The sequence below is a fragment of the Amblyraja radiata genome, chromosome 1 (genome assembly GCF_010909765.2).
Source record: "Amblyraja radiata isolate CabotCenter1 chromosome 1, sAmbRad1.1.pri, whole genome shotgun sequence".
Classification (NCBI taxonomy): Eukaryota; Metazoa; Chordata; class Chondrichthyes; order Rajiformes; family Rajidae; genus Amblyraja; species Amblyraja radiata.
In genome coordinates, this window is record NC_045956.1 from 50,834,566 (window position 1) to 50,850,726 (window position 16,161).

The following is a 16,161-nucleotide window of genomic DNA, read 5'->3' on the forward strand; positions in this document are numbered from 1 at the left end:
GCACTCTCTCTCCCCCCCCCTCTCCTCTTCCCCCCCCCCTCTCCTCTTCCCCCCCTCTCCAGTTCCACTCTCCCCTCCCCCCTCTACTCTTCTTCCCCCCTCTCCTCTTCCACCCCTCTCCTCTTCCCCCCCTCTCCTCGTCCCCCCCTCATCCATCTTCCTCCCCCCTCATCCTCTTCCCCCCTCTCCTCTCCCCCCCTCTCCTCTTCCCCCCCCTCTCCTCTTCCCCCCCCTCTCCTCGCCCCCCCCTCTCCTCTCCCCCCCCCCTCTCCTCTCCCCCCCCTCTCCTCTCCCCCCCCCCCTCTCCTCTCCCCCCCTCTCCTCTTTCCCCCCCTCTCCTCTCCCCCCCTCTCCTCTCCCCCCTCTCCTCTCCCCCCCTCAGGCCTCTTCCCCCCCTCTCCTCTTCCCCCCCTCTCCTCTTCCCCCCCTCGTCCTCTCCCCCCCCCCTCCTCTCCCCCCCACCCCCCTCTCTCTCCTCCCCCCCTCTCCTCTTTTCCCCCCCCTCTCGCTCTTCGCCCTAGTCCCCCCTCCTCTCCTCTCCCCCCTCCTCCTCTCCTCCCCCCCCCTCTCTTCTCCCCCCCCTCTCCTCTCCCCCCTCTCCTCTCCCCCCCCATCTCCTCTCCCCCCGCCTCTTCCTCTCCCCCCCCCCCCCCTCAATCCTCTCCCCCCCCTCTCCTCTCCTCTCCCTCCTCCCCCCTCTCCTCTCCCCGCCCCTCCTCTCCCCCCCCCCCCTCCTTCTCCCCCACCCCGTCTCTCCTCGCCTCCTCCCCTCCTCTCCCGCTCCCCCCCTCCTCTCCTCTCCTCTCCTCTCCCCCTCCTCTCCCTCTCCCCCCTCCTCTCCTCTCCCCCCCATCTGCTCCTCTCCCCCCTCTTCCGTCTCCGCCCTCCGTCTTCCGTCTCCCCCCTCTCCTCTCACCCCCCCTCTCCTCTCCCCCCCTGCTCCTTCTCCCCCCCTCTCCTCTCCCTTCCCCCCCCTCTTCCTCTCCCCCCCTCCTCCTCTCCTCTTTCCCCCCCCTCTCCTCTCTCCCCCCTCTCACCTCCGCCCCTCGTCCTCTCCCCCCTCTCCTCTCTCCCGCCCCCCCTCTTCCCCCCTCTCCTCTTCCGCCCCCTCTCTCTGTTCCCCCCCCCCCTCTCCGCTTCCCCCCCGGCCCTCGTCACTCTTCCCCCCCCTCTCCTTCTGCCCCCCCCTCCCTTCCTCGTCCCTCCCCTCCTCAAGTCCTCTCCCCCCCTCGTCCTCTCCCCCCCCTCCTACTCCTCTCCCCCTCTCTACTCCCCCCCCTCTCGTCTCCCCCGCCCCCTCTCTTCTCCCCCCCCCCCGCTCTTCTCCCCCCCCCAGTCTCTTTCCGGAGCCGCCGCCCCCTGACGTGCTCTCCCCCTGCCCCTCTCGTTCTTCCGCCCCCCTGCTCCTCTCCGGCCCCCCCATCTCCTCTCCCCCCCCTCTCCTCCTCCTCTTCCCCCCCCCTCTGCCTCCTCCCCCCCCTCTCCGCTCCCTCCCCCTCTCCTCGTCCGCTGCCCCTCCTCTCACCTCCCCTCCTCCTCCTCTGCCTCGTCCCCCCCCGTCCTCTCCCCCCCCCTCCTCTCCACACCCTCCTCCTCCTCGCTTAACTCCCCCCCGACCGACCCCCAAACCCCCATCCTCCCCCCCCAACCCTCCTCATCCCCCCCCCTCCTGCGTCCCCCCTCTCCAAGTCTCCCCCCCATCTCCTCTCACCCCTCTCCTCATCCCCCCTCTCCTCTCCCCCCCCTCTCCTTCTCACCTCCTCCCCCCCCCTCCCCTCTCCCTTCGTCATCCCCCCCCGTCCTCTCTCCCCCCCTCTCCCCAGCGTTCCTGCCCCCCGCCAATCGTCCTCTCCCCCCGTCTCCTCGCGGTCGAACCCGCGCCCCCACTGCCCCAGTGCCGTTCCTCTCCCCCCCCCCTCTCCTCGCTCTCCCCGCCCCTCTCTCTCCTCGCCCCCCTCGGTGCCTCTCCTCTCCCTCCCCTACCTCTGCTCTCTTCCTCTCCTCCTTCGCTCGTCCTCTCCTCTCCCTCCCTCTCCTCTCCCTCTCCTCTCGTCCTCTCCTCTCCTCTCCCTCCTCCTCCCCTCCCCTCTCCCCGCCCCTCTCACTCCCACATCCCTCACCTCCCCTCCCCTACCCTCCCCTCCCCGCCCCTCCCCTCCCCCCCTCCCCTCCCCGCCCCTCCCCTCCCCCCCCCTTCGCTCTCTCCTCTCCCACCCCCCCTCCTTCCCCACCCTCTCCATCTCCCCCGCCGCTCTCCTCTCCCTCTCCTCCTCTCCCCCCCCCATCTCCTCTCCTCTCCCCCCTCCTCTCCTCTCCCCCCTTGGGGAAACTGTTTAACCGACAAACCTGCACGTCTTTGGAATGTGGGATGAAACTGGGGCACCTGGAGAAAACCCACATGGTCACGGAGAATGTACAAACTCCGTACAGACCTGTGGTCAGGTTTGAACTGGGCTCTCTGGAGCTGTAAGAAAGCAACTCTACCGCTCAGCATAGTGCCTCCCTAATTATTTATTTTTAACTGTATGTGTGGCTTATTTGTTCAACAATATCTTGTGCTAAAGACAGGTACATGACTGATTTAGGTGGCTTTAATTGTGTTTAATCTGCTCTGTGTTGGGAAATGTGAAAGTGCTGCTATTACATTGAACACTATTTTGCCCATGGCCTGATTTGCTTCTCCTTAATTCAGCCATATTCCATCACTGCTCTAATCAAGGAAGGAAACTTAATGCTGTAGGGTCAAAAACAGTCCCCTAAAAAGAGCCCCACTGTAAGAGCTCCGACTGTAATTTGAACTCCATTCTTTTTCGGTGGGTAGATTTTTGCTTTTGAGTGAGAGATTAATTAAGCATAGCTCTGAAGTGTCATTCTCTGCAGAGCCGATGGGCTTGTTGCTGCGGCAACGATAGTGACTGATGATGGACGCTTTCTGGCTCCTTGGATGTATCAGTGGGTCACAACCTGTTTTGCCTTTTGCTGCTGCACTCTGGACCCTTTGTTACTAGGTGGGTGCCAGGTTGGTCAAATAGGTTAAAAGTCCACTGGAGATGAAGGCTCCTCTGGCTGAATCTATTTCTTCCCCCCCCACCCCGAACTGCCACTACTTTCTATGGAGCTGCCTTTATCGTACAATAACTCCCAACCCACGACAGCTGTAGACCTTACAATCAAAACACGCGCTATCTTGAACTAAACCAGCGCCCCTCAACTTCCTACACTGCAGGCATTGCACTACTTTAGCAGCAGGACATAAATTGATGTTGTTGGAAGACTCTAATCCTGTTTGATGCAGCAAAGGGGCCTAGCATTTGTAGCTTTGTGTAATAATTAATACCCAAGGCAGTGTTTGCAGGGAGTGCACATTGCTGCTGACTTTGGCAGGAGCTGAATGTTGTGCCTGCATTGGCTCGGGCCCACGAGAAGCCTTCAGTTGACTGCGTTTTATTTTCCACAGTATTTAATTACATTTGCCAATGAGGTGAGAATTAATGAAAATATTGGGTGCTATTGAATTGGGGGCTGGCTTCAGCACAATGGCCAATAAGTTGAATGGTAACGACATTGTGTAACTCATTTGGCAGCTAATTGCCTACGCCTGTTTGGAACAGAGGTTTGGTTTCTACGTAAGTGCTTTCAAATGTTGTGCCAATGTTAGCGTGGCTTAATAGTGAAAGCTGATCAAGTCCAATATCAATGAAAAAAAGGGATAAGGTGAACTGAAGAGGAAAGTGCTTTCTTGGTGGCATGGCCAAATGGTGGCAGGCCATTCGACCCATCGCATCGGGGCTGGTCATCTGAGCTTGTCCAACTCGCTACATTTACGATATCCTTTTGAATACTCGCTTTTTAAGAATTCATTTATAGTTTTTTTTTATGGTGTAATCCTCTTTTTAAACGGTGAGATCTTGCTCCATCATCCCAAAATCAAAATTCCATGTTCTCCAACAGGAGTACCACAAAGTCCTGGATTTGAACTGGATCTAAGAATATATCACTTCACCTTGACTAGCTGGCACAAGCTTTAGTGTGAATGCTGCATTGTCAAAGAAGATAACTTCTGAGATAATAACCCAAGTCTCTATTTGCCAGACTATAGACCATAATAGTACAGGAATGGACCCTTTAGCGCACAATGTTTGTGCCGAACATGAAGCCAGGCTAAAGTGATCTCTCAATCAATCAATCAATTTTTATTTATATAGCACATTTAAATCAACTCGCGTTGAACCAAAGTGCTGTACATAGAAGAATTTGGGTTGCCATACATCCATAGAAATAAAAAGAAAAACACAACACGCTCTCCGTCTGTACATGACCCATATCCTTCTATTCCTTGCACTTCTATCCAAAAGCCACTGAAACTCCAGTCGTATCTGCTTCACCACCACCTCTGGCAAAGTGTTCCAGGTCCTCGCCACTCTCTGTGTACATATACTTGCCCTGCACATCTCCATTAAACTTTTCCCCTTTCACCTTCTAGCTATGTATTGGTCCCTGCATATCTATAAGCCCATCCAAAAGTATTTTAAATGTTGCTAATGCATCTGCTTCAACCACCGCCCCCAGCTGTGTGTTCCAGGCATTCACCATGCTCTGTGGGGGAAAAAAAACTTGCCTCACACACTCCTTTATACTTTGCACCTCAAAGCTATGCCCGCTAGTATTTTTTTTTTTTTCATCCTGGGAAAAAGATTCTGACTGTCTACCCTATCTATGCCTCTCATAATTGTATATATTTCTATCGGGTCTCCTCTGAACCTCCGACGCTCCAGAGAAAACAATCCATGTTTATTCAATCTCTCCTTGTCGCTGAAACCCTCTAATCCAGGAGGCATTCTGGTAAACCTCCACTGCACCCTCTCGATAGCCTGCACATCCTCCCCATCATGGGGTGACCAGAACTGAACTCATCTTTGTATAAACGATTTTGGTGGCAAACAAAGGGAAGACAGCGGTGAAACCTACCGTATTTCCCGGCAATGATGACGCACCTGCGTTGAAGACGCACCCCCATGTTGAGTTGCTAAATTTTGAAAAAAGGCTTGCGGGGCATAGAATTTCTCACGTTCAAAAAAATATATATATAAAAATAAAGACAGTGACAATTCAATTTGTCCAAGGCTTCCAGATCTCCTCCATTCTGAATGACTGAATGGGTGGGGGGTGGAGGGTGATGGCAGGTGGAGAGATGGTGGGAAAAACGGGAGCGCTAAGGAACTAGGAAATTCAAACATAAGGATCAGTAGTGTCAAAACGGGAGCAGCCGCCAGGCTCGGACAGCATCCCCGGGCTGGCAGAAGGCGCTGAGGTGGCGGCTGATTCCGCTGTATGGTCCCGGCGGCCGCTCACAGCCACCCGAGCTACTTCCCTCCCTGGCCACAATGCAGTGGCTCCAAGCCCAGAGCGCCGCGGCAGCAGTGAGTGAGTTACTGACATGATCCCCGACCCCCTCTTTCTCAACGCTCCTGCCCGTGTTGACCCGGGCCAGACTCCCACACTCTTCTCAAGTGGCTCTGTCCTTTTACAGTCGCTTCCCACTTTACAGCCGCTTCCCTTCAGCCGCCAGCAATGAGGGATAGACTTGGCTATGCTTCAGTATAGCAACATTGTTCTTGATGTTGCTGTACTGAGGGATAGCCAAGTCTATCTTTCTTGGCTAACAACCTTACCTTTGGCCTCCAAGACGCAGGTAAATCTTCACGCCTTATTTTTGGGTAAACAATAGCGTCTTCATTGCCGGGAAATACGCTAATCAAGGGTGCTACCAACATTCCTCTTTGATTAAACAGAAAATTATATGGTTATTAAACCTTGCATCATTTGCTTTATTGTTAAATTTGTTTGAGAACCAATCAGGGCTGCACTTCAAAAGTAATTGACTGCAAGATACTTGGGACATTCTGCAGATGTGAATGATGCTATAAACAGCTTTTAAATTTGAATTCCTCCTCTTTCTGTCAAGTATCTCGCTCTCGCTTTCTCTCTCTGAGAAACTGTCCAAATAACTACTTAACAAGTTGCTCACTTCCTTGCTGCCCATACAGGTGTCCCTTTTCTATTCTGTGCAGCAAGAATGAATTTACATTCAATGTTTCCATATTTGTTGAATATGTTTGAATTTTACCCGTTCAAACACTATTTACCAGTTGTTTAGCTTTTTGTTTATTTTTAAAATCTGGATTGAATTTCTTTCTTTCACTATAATTTACTTATTTTGTAATAGAAATGCGTGGGGTATAAGGATGTTATATTGATGCAAGTTGTGGTTAGAGCGTGAAATATATCCTTGGCCCTAAACTGCCCATGCTGATCAAGATATTCACAAGTTATAGGAGTAAAATTAAGCCATAAGGTCTACTCCGCCATTCAATCATGGCTGATCGCTGCCTTCTAATCCCATTTTCCTGCCTTCTCCCCATGACCCTTGACATCCATTCTAATCAAGAATTTGTCTATCGGTGCCTTAAAAATATCCACCGACTTGACCTCCACAGCCCTCTGTGGCAATGAGTTCCACAGGCTCTCTGACTAAAGAAGTTCTTCCACGCCTCCTTTCTAAAAGAGTGCCCTTTAATTCTGAGGCTATGACCTCTGGCCCTAGACTCTCCCACCAGTGGAAACATCCTTTCCACATCCACTCTATCTCTGCCTTTCATTATTCTGTAAGTTTCAATAAGGTCCCCCCTCAACCTTCTAACCTCGAGCGAATAGAGGCCCAGTGCTGTCAAATGCTCATAGAAACATAGAAAATAGGTGCAGGAGTAGGCCATTCGGCCCTTCGAGCCTGCACCGCCATTCAATATGATCATGGCTGATCATCCAACTCAGTATCCTGTACCTGCCTTCTCTCCATACCCCCTGATCCCTTTAGCCACAAGGGCCACATCTAACTCCCTCTTAAATATAGCCAACGAACTGGCCTCAACTACCTTCTGTGGCAGAGAATTCCACAGATTCACCACTCTCTGTGTGAAAAATGTTTTCCTCATCTCAGTCCTAAAAGATTTCCCCCTTATCCTTAAACTGTGACCTCTTGTTCTGGACTTCCCCAACATAGGAAACATTCTTCCTGCATCTAGCCTGTCCAACCCCTTAAGAATTTTGTAAGTTTCTATAAGATCCCCCCTCAATCTTCTAAATTCTATCGAGTACAAACCAAGTCTATCCAGTCTTTCTTCATATGAAAGTCCTGACATCCCAGGAATCCGTCTGGTGAACCTTCTCTGTACTCCCTCTATGGCAAGAATGTCTTTCCTCAGATTAGGAGACCAAAACTGTACGCAATACTCCAGGTGTGTTCTCACCAAGACCCTGTACAACTGCAGTAGAACCTCCCTGCTCCTATACTCAAATCCTTTTACTATGAATGCTAACATACCATTCGCCTTCTTCACTGCCTGCTGCACCTGCATGCCTACTTTTAATGACTGGTGTACCATGACACCCAGGTCTCGTTGCATCTCCCCCTTTCCTAATCGGCCACCATTCAGATAACATCATATGCTAACGCACTCATTCCTGGGATCATTATTGTAAACCTCCTCTGGACGCTCTCCAGAGCCAGCACATCCTTCCTCAGATATGGTGCCCAAATTTGCTCTCACTACTCCAAATGCGGCCTGACCTGCGGCATTATAGAGCATTACATCTCTGTTTTTATATTCTAGTCCTCTTAATGTAAATGCTAGCATTGAATTTGCCTTCCTTACTACCAATTCGACTTGCAAATTAACTTTTGGGAGTCCTGCACCAGCACTCCCAAGTCCCTTTGCACCTCTGATTTCTGGATTCTCTTTCCATTTATAAAATAATCTACGCCTTTATTCTTATTACCAAAATGCATGACTCTGCACTTTGCTAAACTGAATTTCATCTGCCGCTTCTCTGTCCACTCTCCTAACTTGTCCAAGTCCTTCTGCAGAGTCCTTGTTTCCTCTACACTGCCTGCCCCTCCACCTATCTGCAAACTTGGCAGCAAAGCCTTCAATCCCCTTATCTAAATCATTAATATACAACGTGAAGAGTAGCGGCCCCAGCACCGACCCTTGCGGAACTCCACTAGTCACTGGCAGCCAACCTGAAAAAGTGCCTTTCATTGTAACTCTTTGCCTTCTGCCATCCAGCCAATCAGCTATCCATGCTGGTATCTTCCCTTTAATAACACGAGCTCTCATCTTCTCTAGCAGCCTGGCGTGCGGCACCTTATCCAAGGCCTTCTGAAAATCTAGGTAAGCAACATCTACAGCCTCCCCTCTGTCTGTCCTGCTATTTACTTCCTTAAAGAGCTCCAGCAGATTTGTCAGGCAAGACCTTCCCTTCAAAACCATGCTGACGTTGGCCTATTTTATTGTGAACTTATCATCCTTAATAATTGACACTCAATTCTTACCAACCACTGAAGTCAGGCTAACCGGCCTATAGTTTCCGCTCTTCTGCTTTACTCCCTTCTAAGATGTCCCACCTACTCTTATCCCATCTGCCTGCATTTAGCCCACATTCCTCCAAACCTTTCCTATCCATGTACCCGTCCAAATGTCTTTTAAATGCTATTATAATACCTGGCTCAACTACCAGCACCCTCTGTGTGGAAAAAGTTGTCCCTAGGTTCCTATTAAATCTTTTCCCTCGCACCTTAAACGAATGACCTCTGGTTCTTGATTCCCATACTCTGTGTAAAATACTCTGTGGATCTGCCCTATCTGTTCTCCTCATGCAAGTTGTTGTTCACTCTCTGATCAACTGTGCTCTCGCTCTCTTTCTTTGTTTATATTTCTATAATCTTGCATGGTTTAACAGGACCCTTCCACAATCTTCTGGTTCACTTGGGCTCCTCTCAATGTAGGCTTTCCTGTCCTACAGAAATGTGGGCTTGAATGATTAAAGTCCTAGTGAAGGTAGACAAAAAATGCTGGAGAAACTCAGTGGGTGACTGCTGGAGAAACTCAGCATCTATGGAGAAAAGGAGTAGGTGACGTTTTGGGTCGCGACCCTTCTTCAGACTACAAAGCAGCAGCATGCACTATGATGGGCTTTGAGGGTGGAGGGGGCTGGTCTGGATTTTCTGGAGCAATTGGGACCCATCCCACCATCTCCCATAATTATTAAGCATGTCTGTAAATGTATAATGCATGTATTTAACACTGCATTAGAACAGCAGATAAAATCTACATTCCTGTGTCAACCTCCCTTTCTCTAGTGGTCTATTGATTACCTGCCCCCACTTGTACCATCCACTTAAAGATTCTCGGAACATTGTTGCCAGCACATACCAACAACCAATTCCAGCTACTTTGAAAATGGGGGGAGGGGGGGGAGGGGGGGGGAAGCACCAATGCAAGTTAATCAAATTAGCCAACATTTATATAATGCAAGAAGGGTCTCGACCTGAAACGTCGCCCATTGCTTTTCTCCAGAGATGTTCCCTGACCCTCTGAGTTACTCCAGCACTTTGTGTCTATCTTTGGTATAACTTTGGTATCTGCAGTTCTTTTCAACACACTTTATAAAATGTAAGCCTAGTTTACAGATACCTGGTCTAAATCTGTAAGAAAATGTCTTCACGTGGTTGAGATCAGCACAAACCAGCTTTCCTACTCCACTGGCCTTTTGCAACATGATTCAGTATTTTTTTTCTTATCTAGTTTCTCTCTGAGCTTGGCCCCAATGCTGTTCATGACATATAACAATTGTATATACTGCTTCTGTGTAATCTACTATTCTAACACCCTTATACTTAAGTATGATTGTTAGATAGAGCTCCAGGGGCTAGTGGAGTCAAGGGATATGGGGAGAAGGCAGGCACGGGTTATTGATAGGGGAAGATCAGCCATGATCACAATGAATGGCGGTGCTGGCTCGAAAGGCAGAATGGCCTCCTCCTGCACCTATTTTCTATGTTTCTATGAATAGTAAGATTTATACAGAAATGTATGCAACAAAAGAACATTTGCTGTACCTAGGTACATGTGGCAATAAAACACCATTAAACCATTAGAAATAAAGCACAATTTAACATTGAGGTTTTGGCTTTGCCTTTATTCTGTCAGATTTTGGAGAAGATACTAACTGTCTCTGGAATGAGGGAGATGAAAGGTGTGAGTGAGATGTCTTGGGGATCAAGTTAAAGTATAACAAGAGTATAAAGGTGCGCTGGGTGCGACTGCACCCCCCTTTTTTTCCCTTAAGAAAAAAGTCACCCAAAAAAAATCAAAAAAAATCAGTTTCCACTTTGGAAACGGCCAGTTCTCTGTTCTCTCGTCCCCGGGCGGGAGTGGCTGAATCTGAACCCAACGGCTGTAACCCCAACACCAGTCGCTGCTGCGGCGGAGCCCGCTCCCCTCGCCTCCCCCCGCCGCCGGGGCCCAAGCCATCTTCCCCCTACACCACCCCCTGCTGGGCCCACGCCACCCACGCTGGGTCCACGCCACCCGCGCTGACCCCCACTGGGCACACGCCACCTTCATTCCCCCTGCCCGCTGGGCCCGCGCCACCCCCATGGGGCCCACCATCTTCACCGCCCCCCCCCCGCAAGAAAGAGGGGGGGATGTGAGAGGGGGAGAGAGAGAGATGGGGACGGGAGAGGGAAAGGGGAATTATCTTGAGTGAGATTGCAAAATTAAGGTAGGTTTTAGAGCTATTATATTTTCTCCTCCATATGAATAATATTAAACAATATCAAATAATATCAAACAATTGGAACTGCTTTCTTTTCCTTGATAACAATACTGAAAAATATGAATTCCATAGTTTGACATAAATACACATTTTAATGGGATTATTATATACAGATGTAACATTTCCATTTTGAGATCGGGGGGAGAGGGGGGGGGGGGGGGTGGGTGTTGGGGGCAAATATGCATCAAGCCGATAGCCTGATCGTTAAAGAGTTAAAAGATAGCCTAATCGATAAAGCGCTGAGAAGAGGAATCAGAGCTGCCAAGGAAAGATACTCTGAGAAGTTGAGGAGCAAGTTCTCAGCTAGTGATTCTTCTTCAGTTTGCAAGGGCATGCAAGAAATCACCAGCTATAAGAGGAAAGCCCCCCGCTCTTTGGACAATCGTCAGCTGACGAACAACTTGAATGAGTTTTACTGCAGGTTTGAAAATCAGAAACGTAACCCTGGTACCCCCTCCCCAACAAACACAGCCAGACCCCAGTCTGCAAATAATGGACCCTGCACCCTCTCCTTCCCATTCACCACTTCACACCTACTTAAGGCAAGAGTCCAGTATGAAAAGAGTGGAACCTTTCCCACCCCACCCAACCACTTCACACCCACTCACAGCCTGACCTCAGTCTGCAAAGACTGGGCCCTTCTACACCCACCCCACTCCAATCACCACTCCACTCCAATCACCACTCCACTCCAATCACCACTTCACACCCAATGACTGCACCTCCACAGACACCTCTGTCAAGCTTCTCAAGTTTGTGGATGATAAAACCCTGATTGGACTGATCCAGGATGGGGATCTCTGTGTTCAAAAGGGAACTGCAGATGCTGGAATATCGAAGGTACACAAAATTGCTGGGGAAACTCAGCGGGTGCAGCAGCATCTATGGAGCGAAGGAAATAGGCGACGTTTCGGGCCGAAACCCTTCTTCAGACTGATTGGGGGGGGGGGGGGGGGGACGACCTATTTCCTTCGCTCCATAGATGCTGCTGCACCCGCTGAGTTTCCCCAGCAATTTTGTGCTGCCCCCTGTAAAGACTCCATCCCCTACTCCCAATTCCTCCGCCTACGCCGCATCTGTTCCCAGGATGAGACATTCCATACCAGGGCATCGGAAATGTCCTCGTTCTTCAGGGAACGGGGATTCCCCTCCGCCACCATAGATGAGGCTCACACCAGGGTCTCATCCATACCCCGTAACACTGCTCTCTCTCCCCATCCCCGCACTCGCAACCAAGGGCAGAGTCCCTCTGGTCCTCACCTTTCACCCCACCAGCCGGCAAATACAACACATAATCCTCCGCCATTTCCGCCACCTCCAACGTGACCCCACCACTCGCCACATCTTCCCATCTCCCCCCATGTCTGCCTTCCGCAAAGACCGCTCCCTCTGCAACTCCCTTGTCAATTCTTCCCTTCCCTCCCGCACCACCCCCTCCCCGGGCACTTTCCGTTGCAACCGCAAGAAATGCAACACCTGTCCCTTCACCTCCCCCCTCGACTCCATTCAAGGACCCAAGCAGTCGTTCCAGGTGCGACAAAGGTTCACCTGTATCTCCTCCAACCTCATCTACTGCATCCGCTGCTCTAGATGTCAGCTGATTTACATCGGGGAGACCAAGCGTAGGTTGGGCGATCGTTTCGCCGAACACCTCCGCTCAGTCCACAATAACCTACCTGAACTCCCGGTGGCTCAGCACTTCAACTCCCCCTCCCATTCCCAATCCGACCTCTCTGTCCTGGGTCTCCTCCATTGCCAGAATGAGCAACAGCGGAAATTGGAGGAACAGCACCTCATATTCCGTCTGGGGACCTTGCGTCCGGATGGCATTAACATTGAATTCTCCCAATTTTGCTAGCCCTTGCTGTCTCCTCCCCTTCCTTAACCCTCTAGCTGTCTCCTCCCCCCCTCCCATCCGCCAGCCCTCGGGCTCCTCCTCCTCCTCCCCTTTTCCTTCTTTCTCCCCCCCGCCCCACCCCCCATCAGTCTGAAGAAGGGTTTCGGCCCAAAACGTCGCCTATTTCCTTTGCTCCATAGATGCTGCTGCACCCGCTGAGTTTCCCCAGCAATTTTGTGTACCTGGGGATCTCTGTATTCTTTTCAGTTTGACATCTTTCCTATAACATGGTGCCCAGAACCGAACACAATATTCTAAATGCGGTCTCACCAACGTCTTATACAACTGCAACATGACCTCCCAACTTCTATACTCAATATTCTGACTGATGAGGGCCAAAGTGCCAAAATACTTTTTGACCACCTGATATACCTGCGACACGACCTTCAAGGAACCATGCAACCATCAACCATTCCTCTGCCCACCTGGCTAATTGATCCAGATCCTGCTGCAATCTTTCACAACCATCTTCACTATCTGCAAAACCACTCACTTCTGTATCATCAGCAAACTTGCTAATTTTGCCCTGTTCTGTGACGTTTCAGAGTGCTGGAGTAACTCAGCGGGTCGGGTGAGTATAGAAGTTGGGAGGTCATGTTGCAGTTGCATAAGAAGTTGGTGAGGCCGCATTCAGAGTATTGTGTTCAGTTCTGGGCACCATGTTATAGGAAATATGTCATCAAACTGGAAAGGGTACAGTGAAGATTTATGAGGATGTTGCCAGGACTAGAGGGCCAGAGCTATAGGGAGAGGTTGAGTAGGCTGGGACTCTATTTCATGGAGCACAGGAGGCTGAGGGATGATCTAATAGAGGTGTATAAAATCATGATTTAAATAGATATGGTTGAGTTTTGCCCAGAGTAAGTGAATCGAGGAGCAGAGGACATAAGTTTAAGGTGAAGGGCAAAAGATTTAATAGGAATCTGAGGGGTATGTTTTTCACACAAAGGGTGGTAGGTGTATGGAACAAGCTGCCAGAGGAGGTAGTTGTGGCAGGGACTATCGCAACATTTAAGAAACAGTTAGACAGGTACATGGATAGGACAGGTTCGGAGGGATATGGATCAAACATGGGCAGGTGGGACTAGTGCAGATGGGACATGCTGGGCCGAAGGGCCTGTTTCCACACTATCACCCTATGACTATCTTTCCCGCTCAAACCCATTGTCCTGCCTTCTCCCCATTACCTCTGACACCCGTATCAATCAAGAATCAATCAATCTCCTCCTGAAAAATGTCCATTGACTTGACCTCCACAGCTGTCTGCGGCAATGAATTCCACACTCCTTCCTAAAGGAATGTCTTTTAATTCTGAGGCTGTGGCCACTGGTCCTAGACTCTCCCACTAGTGGAACCATCCACTCCATCCAGGTTTTTACCAAGCTGGGACAGATGGCAACAGCTTCACACCGTGTCCCAAAGCTTGTGTCCTGTCCTGCATCACCCAAGGCAGCAGAGACGTTATAGGAGAGGGCAAGCACTGTAACAAAGTAGCTCACGATGGTTTGGGTAACATTCAGGAATGTCTATGCATGGAACATCATGAATATTACTGAAGAACGGTCTTGACCCGAACTATAATCTATAACTTTTCTCCAGAGATGCTGCCTGACCCACTGAGTTACTCCAGCACTCTGTGACATGTCCCCTATCCATGTTCTCCACAGATGCTGCCTGACTCGCTGAGTTACTCTAGCATTCTGTGAAACGTCGCCTATTCATATTCTCCGCAGATGCTGCCTGACCCACTGAGTTACTCCAGCACTTTGTGACTATTTTCCCTTCACCCATCTGCCCAAGCCCACTCTCCCCCCTCCTTTCCTATGTTCCTTCCACCCATAAACCTCTCTCTGCCTTTACATTTCACTCCTCTTTCAAATCTGCTCTACTTATCTACATGCATTTTTCTTCTTCACTTTTTAGTCATAGAATGATGCAGTGTGGAAACAGGCCCTTCAGCCCAACTTGCCCACACCGACCGACATGTCCCATCTGCACTAGTCCCACTCACACGCGTTTGGCCCATATCCATCTAAATCTGTCCTATCCGTGTACGTGTCCAAATGTCTCTTAAACATTAGGATAGTCCCAGTCTTAACTACCTCTTCTGGCAGCTCGTTACATACACCCAGCACCCTTTGTGTGAAAAAGCTACCTCAGATTCCTGTTAATTTCTGAAATATTGGTCATAAATTTGGTGCAAAAATGCTTCAAAATAAGGCTCAGAATAATAATAATAATAATGCATTTTATTTGCTGGCGCCTTTCTGGACACCCAAGGACACCTTACAGGACATAAAATCACAATACATTTATCAATATTAAAATCAAGTTGATTAAAAACAAAAAACAAAAAAAACAAAAAATACATAAAACATTTTGTCATTAAAATCAGGGTGAACATGGTGGAAGTTATGTCGGGTATGCTAATCTAAACAGGTGTGTTTTGAGTTGTGATTTGAATTGATCGATACTGTCCAGGTGACGGATGGGAGGTGGGAGAGTGTTCCAGAGACGTGGGGCAGAGCAGCTGAAGGCTCTGGCACCCATGGTGCTGAGTCTAAATGTGGGGACAGTTAAAATTGTAGCTGAGGAGGAACGAAGTGACCGGGAAGGAGTGTATGGTAGCAGCAGGTCAGAGAGGTATTGGGGAGCAAGGTGGTGTAGGGCTTTGAAGGTCAGCAGTAAAATCTTGTAGTTAATCCAGTGGTGCACAGGGAGCCAGTGGAGCTGAGTGAGGATGGGTGTGATGTGGTCCGATGATCTGGTGCGGGTGATGATCCGGGCTGCAGAGTTCTGAATGCATTGGAGGCGATGAAGAAGTTTATTGGAGGTGCAAGTGAGGAGGCCGTTGCAGTAATCGATGCGGGATGTGACCAGAGCGTGGATGAGGACTTTTGTATTGTCTTTGGAGAGGGAAGGGGCGGAGTCTGGAGATGTTGCGGAGATGAAAGTATGCAGAGCGTGTGATATTGCTGATGTGGGGGCCAAAGTAAAGTGTACTGTCCAGAATGACGCCGAGACTTTTGACATGGGAGGAGGTGGGTATGGGTGAGCCATCAACTGAAATGGTGAACGGGTGGGTTTTGGAGAGTGTGGACTTTGAGCCAATTAGCATGATTTCTGTTTTATTTCCATTGAGTTTTAGAAGGTTGAGTGACATCCAGTTGCTGATAGCTTGAAGACAGGTGGTGAGGGCAGTTGGGGGAAGGGAGGTGTTTGGTTTTGTGGAGAGGTAAAGTTGTGTATCATCGGCGTAGCAGTGAAAATTGATTCCAAAATGACGGAGAGAGCATCTAAAGCCCCTGAGCTTCCAGGGCCCGCGTAAGGGCCCTGGACCCTGGCATCAAGTGGCTTCACGCTTCGCGCTCGTGATGTTTGCAGCGTCTATTTAAAAATACACTTTTACCCTTCCTTATAAAACCATGTACCTGTTTCTAGTATTAGAGTCTTCAAGCTCCTTTATCTAGCTTGCTCTGTGTGTGATCATTTGTGCTGTAACATATAATTGTTATTATTATTGGATATGTAAAGTCAATTAACAATTGTTATAAACTGTAACAAGTGGGGATGGAGGGGTTATGGGA

General features: G+C 49.8%; 1 protein-coding gene across 2 annotated transcripts in view; it reads left to right on the plus strand.

The window, feature by feature from the left end:
* csgalnact1 (chondroitin sulfate N-acetylgalactosaminyltransferase 1) overlaps positions 1 to 16,161 on the plus strand; it is a 197,173-nt gene that overhangs the window by 45,649 nt on the left and 135,363 nt on the right. The window lies entirely within an intron of this gene.